Here is a 16,996-nt window from a genome sequence, read left to right on the forward strand (position 1 = left end):
ATGGGATTGAATGTATGGATGTCCCTAGAGGAAAGTTTCAACAAATGATCCAAGTCACACATGGAGTGTTCTATGACATTGCAGCCACAAAACGGCAGATACATAGTGAAGAGGATTTCAGTGGTGGCACAGACAAAGATTCCAGTACAGGCCTACACTATAATGACATAGCATACTCGTAGTCTCATGATGGCCACACAGAGCAGGAGTTGGCAGATTGCTACATAGCAGTCATGGGCCATCAATGTGAGAAGGATGACCTCAGCAGCACCAAAAGGCTGGGCAATGTCTTGAGTCATACACTTCCCGAAAGAGGAGATTTTTCTTACAGTCATATTATTTCAGTTTGCAAAAGCTGTTGGAATGCATTATAGCAGAAATGGGTTGGCTTTTATGGTGGGATTTTATTATCTTACAAATAAACAGTTCTGAGACTATGAAAATGTCCATATTAAGGCATCAATAATGATTTAATGAACTTACAGATAGGACTATTAAAGTGTTCCAGTGTGGTGAACATAAAGAAAAAAGTGAACACAGGTCCTGGCATGCATCAACTATAACAATATACATATAGTGGAAGTTGAAGAAGAGAAGAGGGAGAAGTGAAGGAACATTTTAAGTGATAACAGCTAAAAAATTGTTAAAAGACATGAAAATATGCATCCAAGATCCTCATCAAATCTGAATAGTTAAATTCAAAAAGGTCCACACCAAAGCACATAGTAATGAAACAGTTGTGTTCAAAAGACAAAAAGCAAATGATGAATGGACCAAAAGTGCAGCAATAGGACAGGTACTAGGGATCCTCAATGAGATTAAATGCCAATTTCTCATCAGAAATCCATGGAGGAAAGAAAACACTGGCTTATATACTTAAACTGCTGAAATAAAAATTGCCAATCAATAATTTTATCTCCAGTGATTCTGTCTTCCAAATATGAGGAAGAGAGTAAGAAATTTCAATATAAACAAAACTAGGGAAATGTGTTCACACCAAACCTGCTTTACAAAAAATGCTAAAGAGTTTTCTTCAAATAGCAAGGAAAGGCCACTGAACAGAGGTATTAAGCAGCATTAAGCAATAAACACATCGTGGAAGGACACCCATATGGATAATTATAAGTGCCAACAATATTGTATTCAATTTTGGGATATGCATATTCAATTTTTAATTCAGTTAGTTTCTAAACTTGATGTCCTACATATATGGCTGGGCATAAGCAATTGATAAAGATAGAATCATTAACAGTTACAACAATGAGGTGGTGGGACAGAGAAGTACAGGATTATGTATGAATATCTTATTGGTATAAAGTTGTTATTAAATCAAATGTAACTAGAATATATTAGAGTGTCACATATAAGCTTAATGGCAACCACAAATAAAATATATTTAAAAATACAGAAAGAAATGAGGAGCCACTCATATAGTAAAATACACACACATAAATCAATTAAATAGAATATTAAGCATTATAAGAAGAATTGGTGAAAACTGTTGTAAGTCTTATAAAAACCAAATAGCAATACGGTGCTGCTATATTACTAATTAACTTAAATTTAAATGGATTCAGTTGTTTAGACAAGCAGTAGAGATTGGTATAATGGATTAAGCAGCATGATTAAACTACATGCAACTTATGAAAGAATCCATCTTAAATTCAAAGACACAAGTAGGTTGAAAGTGAAAGGATCTAAAATAGATACCATCCAAAAAATAACTGAAAGATAACTAGGATAGCTATACTAATATCAGACTTTAATTGAACACTGTTAGTATTGATACGGAAGATCCTTATATCCTGATGTATTGGCCAATTTAACAAGAATGCATAATAATTACAAATGCATAATAGCAGAACCTCAACTATATTAAGCAAATATTTATGGATTGGAAGGAGGAAATATATGGCTCTTCACTAAGAGAAGAGACCTTAATACATCAACTTCAGTAGTGGATAAAAAATGCAGGGAGATGATCATCTGGGAAATAGGACGCTTGGACAATATGATACACCATCTAGACGTAAAATGCATATACACAACACTTAATACAACAACAACAGAATATTAATTCTCATGTATTACACATGTGTTATTATTCAGTGTAGACCATATATTAGATCACAAAAAAGTATCAGTAAGTTCAAAACTATGGAAATCTTTCAATGTATCTACTCCACTACAATGGATTGAAGGATGAAAACAATAACAGAGAGAACATTGGGAAATTCATAAATAAGTGGAAATTAAATGATGTTCTCTCAAACAACCACTGAGATAATGAAGAAATCAAATACAACTTAGGAAATATTGAGGGGCAAATGAAAATGAAAACACAACATGGCAGAACTTATTGGATTCATCAAGGCAGTGCTGAGAGAGATATTTATATTTGTAAATGCTAACATTAATAAATAAGAAAGATCTCAAAACATAGATCTAACTTTGTGTCATAGCCAGGTTCATGTGTCAACTTGACCAAGTGGTGGTACCTGTTTGTCTGGCTGGGTAAGTGCTGGCATGCCTGTTGTTATGAGGACATTTCATAGAATTAAATCATGATCACATTGGCTGCATCTGCAGCTGATTCCATTTGTAATCAGCCAAGGGACATGTCTTCTGCAATGATTGATGCTTAATCTAATCACTGGAAGCCTTTTAAGGAAAATTCAGAGGAGATAGGCCCTTCTTCCTACTTCAGCCAGTGAGCCTTTCCTATGGAGTCCATCCAGACACTCCACCATCAGCTTCACAGTCTGATCTACAGATTTTGGACTCTATGTTCCCATGGTTATGTGAGACACTTTTATAAATTTTATATTTATGAATATTTTCTGTTGATTCTGTTTCTCTAGAGAACCCTAACTAATACACTTTATACCAGGAGTGGTTCTTAAGGAGCAGAATTTAAAAAATGGGTTTTTATGAATGGTTTTCTACTTTGACTGGACTCAAAGGCACAAAGGACTCTGATTCCCATAATCAGAATGACACTCTCAATCCATGGAGTGAGTTGGCAAAGAGATATTCAAAATATGACCATTCGATTCTCCTAGTGCTTCACTTGTATGAAGCCAGGCTCTGGGAGATAATGTTTTTGACACCTTTATGGAGTTTTGTGGAAATAAGAGGAATAGAGATGTTGGCAGGTTGTTGTTAGATACATTGGATACATTAATGAGTGAAAGGGATAGCCTTCAGGCTTCAAACGAGAAGTTTAAGTGCCATCTGATAGATGTAGAATTTTATGTGAGTTTTCTAAAGGAAAAACTTATTTCCTATAGCTGTAGACTTGAGATCTCTGAAAACCAGACACATAATCTTATTGTTAGGGTAGCAACTTTACAACATAAATTGAAATCTCAATCCTACATTGTGACTGCCATTAAAGTGAGGGCATTGATTGGAAAAGAGTGGGACACTTAAAAATGGGATGGCGACATATGGATGGATAATGATGTCGGGAGTGAGTTTGAAACCCTTGGTCATACTGAGACTTCTCTAGGTAACCCTGTAATAGTCTGCCCTGAGGATATAGAAACAAGACAAGTACCTTCATTCTCACCACTGTCATGGCACATTGTGCTAGAAGTTTTAGCCAGAGCAATTAGGCAACAAAAAGAAAGAAAACACATCCAAATTGGAAAGGTAGAAGTAAAATTTTCCTTATTTGGAAATGATATGCTCCTGTAAAGAGAAAATCCAGGAAAATAATCAACAGAGCTTCTTGAGCTAATAAATGAATTCAGAAAAGTGGCAGGGCGTTCTAGTTTGCTAGCGGCTGAAATGCAACACACTAGAGACAGGTTAGCTTTTAATAAAAGGAAATTTATTTTGTTAATTCTGCAGTGGAAAGGCAGCTAACATTCCACTGAGGTTCTTTCTTACGTGGGAAGGCACAGGATGGTCTCTGCTGGCCTTCTCCCCAGGCCTCTGGGTTCCAACAACTTCCCGTGGGGTGACTCCTTTCTACATCTCCAAAGGCCTGGGTTGAGCTGTGAGTGCTGACATGAGGTATGCTGAGCTGCTTGGGCTCTGCTGCATTGCACTCTCACTTAAGCACCAGGCAATTAACTCAAACGTCATTCATTGAAGCAGGTGCACCTCCTAGCCAACTGCAGATGTAATCAGCAACAGATGAGGTTCACGTACCATTGGCTCATGTTCACAGCAACATAACTAGGCATGTTCATCTGGCCAAGTTGATGACTGAATCTAAATACCACATGTCAGGGTACAAGATCAACATGCAAAAATCAATAGTGCTTCTATATACTATTAATGAATATCATGATGAGACAATCAGGGCAAAAATATGATTTACAATAGCAACTAAAAGAATGAAATATCTAGGTATAAATTTAAGTAATGATAAAAAGGCTAACATATGGAAAACATCAAAGCATTGCAAAAAGAAATTAAGCAAAACTATATAAATGGAAGGAAATTCTGCATTGGATTCAAAGGCTATCATTAGAATGTCAATTCTACCCAATCCAATTTACAGATTCAATGGAATCCCCCATTCAAACTTCCAACAACCATGATTCCAGAAAGGGAAAGGACAATATTCAAATTTATATAGATGAATAAGGGATTCCAAATAGCCAAAATTATCTTGAAAATGAAAAACAATTTTGGATTTGCAAATTATCACAAAGCTACAGTAACTGAAACAGTACTGTTCTAGAACAAGGACAGGCATATAGGCTAAAAAATCTAATTGAGAGTTCAGAAATAAACTCTCACATATATGGACAACTGAGGGTGCCAATTCTGCACAGTTGAGAAAGAATAATCTTTTCAAAAAGTAGTGCTGAGATATCATAATATTTAGATGCAAATGAAAGAAGGTGGGCTCCTACCTCATAAAATGTAATAAAATAACTTAAAATGGATCAAACACATAAATCATAAAACCACAATTATAAATTTCTGTTGTAGGCTTCAGCCCTAGCATGGCCTGCCACCTTCCCCTGGGGCCCACAAATACATTATGTGCTCAGGACTGGTTGTGTAAATCTTGTGGAGTAAAACACAAACCCCCCATAGTTAAGGGGACTGCTGGTACATTCTTTCTCTTGTTTTCCCAAGCCTTTGTAAACATTCACTATAGACAGCCTGACTGGGCATGTTTCCTGACAGCTTGCTCCCACAAGGGTGGTATATCTGTCCCTGACAAGGACGGAAAGGGATTTCAGCACTATTGCGTATGTGAACATGTAAGGGATGCTTTCCATAGAACATCTGCCTCTATTGAGCACTAATTGAGATGCCTGGTTTTGGGAAACTGTTTTTGTTTTCTGGGCTGCCAAGTAAATACCATGAAATGGCTCAGGTTAAACAATGGGAATTTACTCACTCACAGTTTGAGGCTGGGTGGAAGTCCAGATCAAAACCTCATCAAGTTGATGCTTTTTGCCTGAAGACTGTGGCTTCTGGCATAAGTTCCTGGTGATCCTAGGCTTGGCTTTTCTGTCACATAGTAATTAATACACAGTCTCTCCTGACCTCTTCCTTCACTTCCAGTGTCCATTAAAGTTAAGCTTTTGGCTAATCTCTCTGGTTTTCTCTTTCTCTGTCTGAAATTCATTCAACATGGAAAGGACTCCAGTAATATGATTAAGACCCATCCTGATTGGGTTTGGTCAATCTTAACTGAAGTAGCTTCATAAAAGTGCCCTACTTACAATGAGTTCACACCCACATAAATGGATTGGATTTAAGAACATGTTTTTCTGGGGTACATACAACTTCAAACTGCCATGGGAATCAAAATCCAGTCGTGACTCTGACATTTCTCTGTCTCATTTATCTGAGTTAAATGTCTTTCTATGAGAGCTTATGTGAGACAGGCAGTATTGTAGTGTATTGTCATCTCTTAAGTCTCTCCTCACCTGCAGTTTGGCATCCTCATCAGGATTGTTAAAATTGATCTGAAGACCTGGTGGAGACATAAGGTATCATCAGTTCAGACATGGTAGGGCTGACAGGCTGACTGAATTGCTGGCCTCCCTTTACCATGAGGGGAAAAGTGGTATGTAAGTAGTCTACCTGGTAACAGGAATGTATTAGCGAAGTGGATAATATTAGAGAAGAGGGTGGTGCATTCTGGGAAGACTAGAGGAACTATACCTGATTCTTGGCAAAATGTGCACTCCCTTGCCACTTGCCAACTCCTATTTTGTGTCAAGGATTGCAAATATCTCCAGAGAGCTGAGGAAAGTCTGGTACCCCAGTGCAGGAAAGATTTGTAGGGAGATCCCCAGGTTAGAGTTATTTTTACTCAATGAAGAACTACCAAAGGGGTGGCTGCAAAATAAACTGTTCAAATGCAGATGTTTTCTTAGAGTAAACTATGGAAGTTAAAAATAGATATGGGCATAAGCCATGAGCATGTCATATGGCTTGATTGCTGCATCTTTCTGAAATCAATGATGGGGCATTGCAGACTCACATGTCTGGGGACCAGTGGCTTAATCTGGAATAGTTAACTACTTTCCCTCTACTATAAGACATTTTTGCCCACATTAAACAGGACAACTAACAGGATGGAGATATTGCCATGCCCATGCCACTTTTAATCTGGCTTGCTGAGATTAAGTGAATGACTTTTCCAACTGTGGGAGACTTTCCAGAAAGTAAAACCCAATGAAAATTGTTCATGAGGCTATATCTACCCTAAAAGTATATGCAGAAAACTCTTAGTCATTGGATCTGGACCAAGGGCAGTACATGGATAAAATCATCCTGGATGGCGTTAGAGACATTCATGAAAAAGGATCCTGCTCAATGAAAGAATCACTGTTTCCTTTCTTATCTCCCAGTGTTACTGCAGCATCCCACTCTGGAGTGGAAATAGCATTATGAGATTTCTATGGAAGAATTCCACCAAGTATATCAAGCAGAAGGGTGTCTCTCCATTAAGGAATAGGACGAGGAGGGTCTGCAAAACTGAATACATGTAGAATCCCACATCACAGCTTCTGAGTCCCTGAACTCAAGTGAGGGAGCAACCATTGATAAGGCCTTTCTGTGTCCAGGCCAGGATGGTGAGGAAGAGAATTCCAATTATGGGCCTGAAATATTACATAGGGAGGATGATAGCCCTTTTCTGTACCCCAGCCTCACTTTAAAAAGAGTGATTAAGGGTGGGGCTAAGGTCTGCAGCTCTCTAGTATCCCTATTCCCCTGCTCAGGTAGAAGGGGAAAATGGGGTGTCCAGACCTTCAGGTACAGGTGCCAAATGACCATAATTCTTATCTCCAGTAAAGACAAGGGCAAATTAGTTGCATTGAGAGATCTTTGGGACAGATGTGGTGAACCGGGGAAGGCAAGTGGGTTTGTCAGGTGTAGGACCTGAGAAATTATTTATTATAAAAAGCCTGCTTAGATGGCTGCCTTAAGTGCTTCAAGGTCTGAAGCTCTCAGGAAGCTGATTGTAGCTTGTTATGTAGCCATAACACAGCATCTCTTATGTAAACCAATGTTGTAACATGTATCCAATCATGTATTCCATGAATGATGTTGCCTGTTGGTAAAGTGCCACTTTTTTTTAATTTAGAGTATATGGGACTATGGCTCTGTAAGCTTCATGAGAGGGGAGAAAAGGATGAGAGATAGAGCAGAGCAGAGGAAATACTAAAGATGACCACTCTACCAGAGGTTCTTTGTGTTCTCTTTCAATTTGCTATTGGACTAGAGCAACCAAACCTTAAAATATGAACCTGACACAAGGTATGGATGTGGCCATTTATGTGATTTCTAATGCCATCGACTGTGGTTCTGTGACCTAGAAATTAAGAATTAACAAATATTATGATTTCTGTATCATTATATCGATGTTTTTCTTTCTAGATTGTAGAATAGCCAAAAAGTATTATGTAAAGTTAGTGAAATTCACCTAATCTCAGCCCTGTGCATACCTACTATTATAATGGTTTTTCCAGCCTAGGCTCAGTGCTGGTAATGCTTTTGTAATGCTTATTCTAGCTTAGTCTCAGTCCTATGTATACTTGATACTGTAAGGATTGTAACCATAACAAGTCCATCTCCCCTTGGTTGATTCCATAAAAACCCTGAATTCCTTAGTATTTGGGAGACAGAGAGATTTGGGGGTCAATAGGCCATCTGATCTCCTACTTCATGCATAACAATAGTTTTCCTTCTTTTGAAACCCTGGTGTCATGAATTGACTTTCACATGTACCTGCCAGGGAACCTTGCATTTGTTTGGTATCAGTTCCCACTGGTGAGTGAATTTTTATGGCTGCCAGTGGTTCTGAATACCTGGCAGAATCTGAAGGGGTATGCCCTTTCTTTCAAAAGATGTCTTAGGACACGTCCACTCCCACTCACCACTGGAGTTGTCAAAGCTCAACCAAGATGTTCAACAAAAGCCATACTGGTTCTCATGTGGGGAAAAAGACATTGAATTTTTGGTTCAGGATTTTGTAAACAAAAGTGTTAAACAGCACTCTAATAAAATTTTACAACTCAGTCTGGATGGGAAAAAAAACAACTCAGGTACCTGGAGGATGAAAATAGATTACCATAGATTAAAAGGGGTGAAACCAATCCTTGGGTCCTGCAAACAGTGGCAGCCCACACGGGGAACTGTATTGCCCTTTCACTGATGTACTGTATGTGACTCAACTGTTGTAACTACCCATCCTCACATGTATATTTACTAATCCTACTAAGTAAGTAAGACTGGCTTAGCAAAGCTCCATCATTAAATGGAAATTTTATATCCAAGACTGAGCATGATTTGTGTCTCAGGGTATCAGATGAAACCATGAACACATAGTTATTTGTTGGAGATGGTTGAATGATCCAGAGTCTATTCTTTCCCTGCCCTTGGCTATGTGGGACCATAGTTCAAAGATGTTCCAGATGATGAGGTGGCTTGGTTCATAGATAGATCTGGAAAACTCAAGATTGATGGAAACCTTGGAACTACATCTGTCACAAGGATAGTCACCTACTGAGACTGGACAGGAGCGCTCTGCCCAATGGGCTAAATTCTGTGCAGCAGTGATGGCTGTGCAGGCCAGTCCAAGCACAACTTCTTGCTACTGTTTACAGACTCATGGACCATTGCAAATGGATAGACATATGGTCCAGCAACTGACAGTCAATGATTGTCTTATTGGGTTCTCACCTGTATGGAGACAGGGCCTATGGCAACAGTTTGCAAGATGGAAAAGAGATCTATTTATCACTCATGTTGATGATGCCCATAGCAAAGGGCTATTTAAGCAGAACAGCAATGGAATTGCCAAATTAACAAAGTATGCACACAACAGTTTGTTAGAATTGCTTGCTGGGTCTACCACTAGACATGGAAGCACACCTTGAATACCAGAATGTGCTGAAATTTAAGAGGGGTGGAGGACACACTTTGATGAAAGCAGAAGCCAAAGATACAACACAGTTGTGTGACTCATGCCAATGAGATTAGGCTGTACAATACGGTGAGCTAAGTCACATTAGCTGGGGCTTAGTTTTCACATGAGTATGGCATTTTGACCATGTAGAAATGCTATCCCCTAGTTATGGGCTCCAGTGTTATCTCACTGAAGTAGACATATTCTCCAAACATGGACAGCAACCCCTGTACACTATATGTATGTTGGGACCATGTTTTCAGCCTTGGAGAAAATATGTGTCATATTTTAACAACAAGCCATGGTCATATCAGGTTAAGATACATCACTTGCAGCAATGGGTGTACTCCCATGTTATATTATAGAACTTTCATGTTTATCACCCACAAGAAATGGACAACAGAATATTAGAATAAAAGGAAAAAAATACACAAAGGCCATAGGAAAGGACAATATATTTGGTGATATTCCCATCTATCTAAATCTATTTGAACATTTCATAAGATATTAAACAAAGGAGGCATCCTCAAATTATTTCCCTGTTAACTATTTTTACAGCACATGCATATTAGGCAACTATCACAAAAAATCCAAAAAGCAAAAAAACTTATAAAGTTATACAATGAGTATTTGTTTTACTGCTGTGCTTGAAATACATGAAGTAATGGATTTCAAGCAACTCATTGTTACATAATTACTTGTACATTTGTTCTTATGTTTCCTCAAACATTTAAACACAAATAAAAATGAGTGTAACAAAAATAATGAAAGCAAATAGCAGTTAACTTTACAAATAATGGAACGTGAACTGTTTCTACCCTTCCCAGAGTAAATTGGGTCACAAATTTGTCTAAAGGAACAGGACTGCAACTATAGTCAAAGGTACACACTTTGAGATTGCTGTTATAAACAAACATACGGTTTAATGTGTAATGTCTATGGCACATCTATTTCTATCATAGTCTTGAAAGTGTTCCAAATCTTAAAGTACCCACAATAATTAAGAATAGTTATTTATTTTAAGATTTGTACCCACAATAGCTATGCTTATAGTTTAAGACTGGAACAAATTATCCTTTTTATCTCCCACTAGGACAAACCAATAAGTAGACAGTTTTCTTTGCTTAGACACAGAAGCAGTTTTAACACTGGCTCTTGTGAAGTCACAATGTAACAAATGTACCATGCCAAACATTTATAACATATGACAATACCATGTCCCCATATTGTCCACCTAAAGATGAAAACAGGTAACTCTCCAAGTGTTAACTGCCTCTACATGCCTAAAACGAACATATAAATCACATGGTAAATAAAGAAATTCAAATAAAAGTAAAATAAACCTGTTATAAATAATAAAGAAAAAGCTATTTATGGGACAACATGAATGACAAATCATCTACCATGTAAATTTTAGAATGAGGCAGTCAAAATTGGAAGGCCAATTAATTTCCTAATCCTTCTCCTGCTTTAGCTTGGTCCCCTTGGTTTCTGATGGCCACTTTATCAAGTTGTCTCTCAATAATTGCATTACTAGCATGTTATCTTTGTCAAACTCTTCACATAATGTATAAAGTTCAGCAATGGCTTCATCAAAAGCTGTCTTTGCAAGAGGGTAGACTTTCTCTGGGGAGTTCAGAATCTCATAACAGAGCACAGAAAAGTTAAGGACTAAGCCCAATCTGGTAGGATGCATTGGTTGTATTCCCTTCTTGTTGATTTCCAATCCTTGTTAATATAAGAGGTTAACTTTAAAATACATTCACAATCAGTATATGAAAGCAAGAAAATGCTTCTGAGAGAAATTAAATTCTGAGATAAAACAAGTTGGTGAATTAGAGGACATTGTTTTCACCATATATGTTTTATAGACTCAATGAAATTCCACTTGAAAATCAGCAGAGTTTCTGGATAAAATTGCATGTTTATTGTGAAATTTACACAGAAATTAAAATAAAAACCTAGAGTAGCGCAAACCACTTTCCAAAAATCAACATAGTTTCAGGACTTGATGTACTTAATTTCAAGACTTTTTATAAAATATTAAATTAAATATTAAATTTCATCCAATATTAAACACTGTGTGACATCGGCATAAGGATAATAATATGGATCGGTCATACAGAATAAAAACTCCATAAATAGACTCAAATATATGATTTTTTTTTACAAAATGTCAAAGTAATTTGACAGGGAAAGAAAAGACTTTCTTATCTAGCAACAACTTTTGCTAGATCAACTGGCTATACACATGGAATAAAATAAAACAAATATTATTTCACAACATACATAAAACCTCAAAGTGGATCTGTCATAGACTTTTGTGTGAAAGATAAAATTGTAAAAATTCTAGAGTAAAATTTTATGACTTTGGAGAAGACCAATATTTCTTAGGTATGATACAATAAGAATGAACATTAAGAAAAAGATGACATTTAGACTTTTACAAAATTATTTAAACTTCTGCTCATCAGAGGACAGTGTTGTAGAAATGAAATGTTGTCAAAGCACACCCTTATGAAGATTATATCAGCATCATATATATGACAAAGAACACTCAAAATTCAGTAAGAAAGTTAACAGAAGCCCTATTTTTTTAATGTATAAAGGCCTTGAATAGAAACTTCAATAATGAAGATAATAAAAAAAGATCAGCCTCATTAGCCAGCAGAGAAGTACAAATTAAACCACAATACTTTTTGACTACATACCTCCTGGAATGGCCGAAAGGAGACAAGCATACCAAGTGACGAAGGAAGTAAACATCTTGAACTCTATTATTGTGGTTTGTATGCATATCTACATTTTTAAGGCTGCCTAATATTCCACATCCTGTCTATGGACATCATAACTAATTTGTAGCATTCTATAATTTCTGCGTACTTCCAAAGCCCATTGGTAAAATGTGCAAAATATTGTAAGTGACCCTGTACTTAAGAATAGCTGCTATAATTTTTATAACTTCACTGTTCCACCTTTCAAATAAGCAATGAAAATGTTTAAGATTGATATGAAAATGTTTATGTAATCAGAAAATGTTTAAGGCTGATAAGAAAATGGAAGCTCTCTCAGTGTTATAAATCAATAGGAAAACTGCATCAAAACTTCCCACTTGGGGATCATATCACCCTGCTAATCAAATGGAATTCAGCTTTCTCAATAATAGAGGTTCAGAAAGAGAATGAGGTTAATTGGTTATGGTTGCAAGTGCAAGGATACAATTCCCCATTAACGAATAGCTTTTTTTCTCAACTATGACACTCCAGAATAAGTGTTTCAAAAGCAAATCCGTTCCATCAAAGGAGATAATTAGTTCCTAGGAGAGCAAGTAGCAGCTAAAAGGCCAGGTCCCTGAACCTTCTTGGACATCTTGTTGAATGTGCAGTTGCTATTTTTCACATCTCCAGAGCAAGATGCATCAAGGGTGGAGGCACCCATGCAAATGTTCTTCCTCTGTGTTTTCTGCCTTTTGCCCTTCATGAACAGATCCATTTATATACAGAAGACCAATTCTTCAACTTATTTCAAGTGAGTACATTCTAAAATGAATCCCAGGTTTTCTGGAAAAGATTTTGAGTTTTAAATTAAAAAAAGAAAAAGATATAGGCTCTTCAGAGCACTTTGTTACCAACTGTTGACTTGAATTCACTAGTTTCCCTCCTAGTATGTGGCTGGATTTTTCCCTATTAAAAAGTCATCAATACCAAGAAGTGTTCAGTTTTAGGATGAGATTGTTCATGAATAGCACCAAACATGATTAAGATGATCTATCAAGTAACTAAAGTTTTTCTTTCAGTGGTAGTGACTCTTCTTAAAGATTGTTCCTTTCCACATATGTAAAGCATTATTTTATTTACAACACTTTTCAGAATGGAAGTAAAATATTTTATCTTCATGCCATTCCTTCCAAAGATTATAAATACATTAACTTCATTTAACAGACGAAGATCAGAAGATTCAGGGAAGCCCAGCAATTTAAAGGACTGTGACCAAGGTCTCTGCCATCTGGCACCATGCTTTTATCATGAGACAATATCCTTTAATAGTCAACAAACAATGAGGATAAAAACATGTTGAAGTGCACTTCTTTCACAAAAAAGATGTACATATGAATATATAATGACACAAAATCATTTAATTAGTTTAATGCAAACACAAAATGCAGAATACATTGTGGGAATATGATTTCAATGATATGAGTCTCTGGGGCTTCTTTAAAGTTGAATTTGAAAATTATTCCTTTTTTAGCTTATTTAATTGTTAAAAGTTCCCTCCATTATTGTCAATTCTCACTATCTCAGGCACATAGACTGTCATATAATGGAATATATGAAAGCCCTGTGTGTTTCCCCACACTATTTTCATATATACTGCCAATCACTTCTCATAACTACCTGTGAGGTGGATATGATCAGTCTCATCATACAGGATGCAAGATACCAAGTAATGTATTCAAGCAAATTAAGTTGCAAGCAGAAGAACAAGGAATTCATCTAGTCTGTCTAATTCTAAACATACATTTAATGACTGTGGCAGTTTTCGGAAATTTTAGAAGACTCTTGGGGAATGAGAAAGAGGGATAAGGACAGGGAAAGGAAAATGAAGGAACGAGGGAGAGGCCAAAGTGAAGGGTATCTTTCAAGTCATACCACCACTTCTGTAAAATTTTAATGATTCTAGATCCAAGATTTACTTACCACCTTACACTAATTAAATAGTAATTGTTATAGTAATATCAGAAGATTATTTGAGCATTGTTTGTTATGATAATAATGAAAAGACAATCAAAATAATCTAAGAGCCTTCATTCTGCCCTTAACATCTCCATGCTCCTGATAAAATATATTAAAACGTATTGAAAAGGCTTTTAGGAGCATTAAATAAGCCAATGTCTGTAAGGCACTTAGAACACAAGGTGAAAAATAAGTTTAGGTCATATTATCATCACTATTTTAACCATTACCATCAATATATGAGCCCATCACCTTATCTGAAAAATGGATGAGCACTATACATCACACAGGTTGTCTTAAGGATTAAACAAAATCCCACATACACAGGTCTTACCTCCATACTGTATACATACCAAGGAATCATTAAAAGCATATATACTATTAGCTATGATAAAGGTAATTATATTCAAACACAGAATAGTTTGAATGCTTTGCAGTAGTAATTTTACTCTTTATTTCATTAACATCACCAATAACCTGCTATTTGTTTGTCCACTGCTACAATTTGTGTCCTATTTAATTTCTCTGTCACTGGCTTCCACTTCCTTATTGAACTTCATCCCATTCTTCCTTCAAGAAATAGAAGGTCTTGCAAAAGCAATATTCCAATTTTCCCCTTTTCCTCTGATTCCTCTTCATGCTTCCATTTATTTTCTCAATGTCTTCCAAGAGTCTCCATTTTCTGCAAAGTAAAGAGTAAATTCCTTAGCCTTGCATCCATATGTCCATGTTCTATTTATCCTTGTAGGAATCTGTAAATATATTTACTTGTCACTGCTTCTAAATTAGGATGTTAGTCATCAGTAAGCTTAGATAATCACTTGCCCTGTGTGTTTACCAAACTTCTTCATTTCTATGCCCTTTCCAGAATTAGGCATGGGAGGCAATTTTAATAAGTTCCAATAATGCATAACTGTTATTTCTATCTCAAATTACTCTCATATAAATGGAAAAATCAATATAATTCAGATGTTTATTATCTCTTATAATGGAAAAGCATAATGAATTCAAAGTTGCATTAATAAAATTGTTTTACTTTCAGGTAATATTATTAAAAACATATGAAATTCATGGAGAATAGAAACAATGAAACAGAGTTTGTTTTATTGGGGCTCACAGAGAACCCTGAGATGCAGAAAAGTATACTTGTGTCTCTTGTCATCTATATCATCACTGTGGTAGGCAATGGGGTCATTGTGGTCACCATCATTTCCAGTCCCTTTTTGAGTTCCCCCATGTACTATTTCCTGGCATATCTCTCTTTTATAGATGCCTGCTATTCCTCTGTCAATACTCCAAAACTGATCATAGATTCATTCTATGAAAAGAAGACCATCCCCTTCAGTGGATGACCCAAGTTTTTTGGGAACATTTCTTTGGAGGTCCTGAGATCATCCTGCTTACCACAATGGCTTATGACCACTATGTGGCAATATGTAAGCCTCTGCACTACACCACCATCATGGACCAGCGATTGTGTGGCCTGTTAGTGGGAGTGGCATGGGAAGGAGGCTTTCTTCATGCAACCATACAGATCGTCTTCATGTTTCAATTACTCCTCTGTGGACCTAACATCATAGATCACTTCATGTGTGATCTGAATCCTTTGCTCAGTCTGGCCTGCACAGATACGCACACTCTAGGGCTTTTTGTAGCTGCTAGAAGTGGGCTTATTTGCTTGTTAAATTTCATCCTCTTGCTGGTCTCCTATGTGGTCATCCTGCACTCCCTAAAGAACCGCAGCTTGGAGGGGAGGTGCAAAGCTCTGTCCACCTGTATTTCTCACATCACCGTGGTCACCTTATTCATTGTGCCCTGCATATTGTGTACATGAGACCAGTAGCTATTCTATCCATTGATAAAGCAATTGCTGTATTCTACACTAACATAATTCTAGTGTTAAATCCCTTAATTTATACCTTAAGTAATGATCAGATGAAAAATGCTATCAGGAAAGTGTGCAGAAGGAACACTGTTTCTGGTTACAAATAAATATCCCTGGAGCCAAATACTTTAATTAAGGAAGTGTCCAAAAGATATCTGGACTTACCTCAACAGGTAATGCTGATTGGAGAAAGAAAAAAAGGAACAATCACTACAATTCTTAGATTCTGCACTGAAAGAGGCAGAGCTGAGAACAAGAAATAGGAGGATAATAAAGGTACCCATTGGAAAGGTATTTGGGGGTATTTAGGAGAATGTTCATGTTTGTATGTTGTTTTGATTTGATTATACAAAATAAATTAAAACAAAAAAGAAAAAAGAAATGGAAGGAAATGTAACAGAACCATTTTTTGTGTACTTGGAAAATTCTGCCAAATCGGTCTTAGATTTATTGGCTTCATCCATGTATATGGATTGATAGACACTTCTTCTAATAAAAAAGGAAGAACTAATAATATATATTGATATTGATCATTAACATGCAATAATCCAAAGGGGTTGGCAATGCTGCTCTCTCCATTTTACATGTGAAGAAACTGATAGAAAAGAGAATGCAGAAAAAATACAGATGCATCAAAGAGTCAGGTACCCAGTTTTAACTGATTTCACAGCCATGCTCTTAACAGCTATGAGACACTCCCATGCAATGATGATGCAAAATCCAAGTTATTATTAGAGTAACTATTAACAGAGAGAATCTGTTGAGTACATTGTCTATAGCATTTCATTTTCTATAGATATAAAGATTATACTTTTTAATTAAGAACTGCTTATTTTTATATCACAATTCGTGGTCATTCATTGCTTGCAAATTCTTGGTAACTAACTATAATTCAGGGCTATAAAAACAAGGGCATTTAACATCAGAATACGAGGTAATGAGATTTTGCCATGTTCCTAACTTTCCTTGCGGGAGTCAAAATTG

At 36.5% G+C, this 16,996-nt stretch overlaps 1 pseudogene; it reads left to right on the forward strand.

Moving 5' to 3' along the window:
- The first annotated feature begins 15,197 nt into the window (after nucleotides 1-15,197).
- LOC143676146 (olfactory receptor 4C46-like) lies at nucleotides 15,198-16,119 on the forward strand (annotated as a pseudogene).
- Nucleotides 16,120-16,996: the final 877 nt, after the last annotated feature.

Source organism: Tamandua tetradactyla, chromosome 3, assembly GCF_023851605.1.
Source record: "Tamandua tetradactyla isolate mTamTet1 chromosome 3, mTamTet1.pri, whole genome shotgun sequence".
In the NCBI taxonomy this organism is placed as follows: Eukaryota; Metazoa; Chordata; class Mammalia; order Pilosa; family Myrmecophagidae; genus Tamandua; species Tamandua tetradactyla.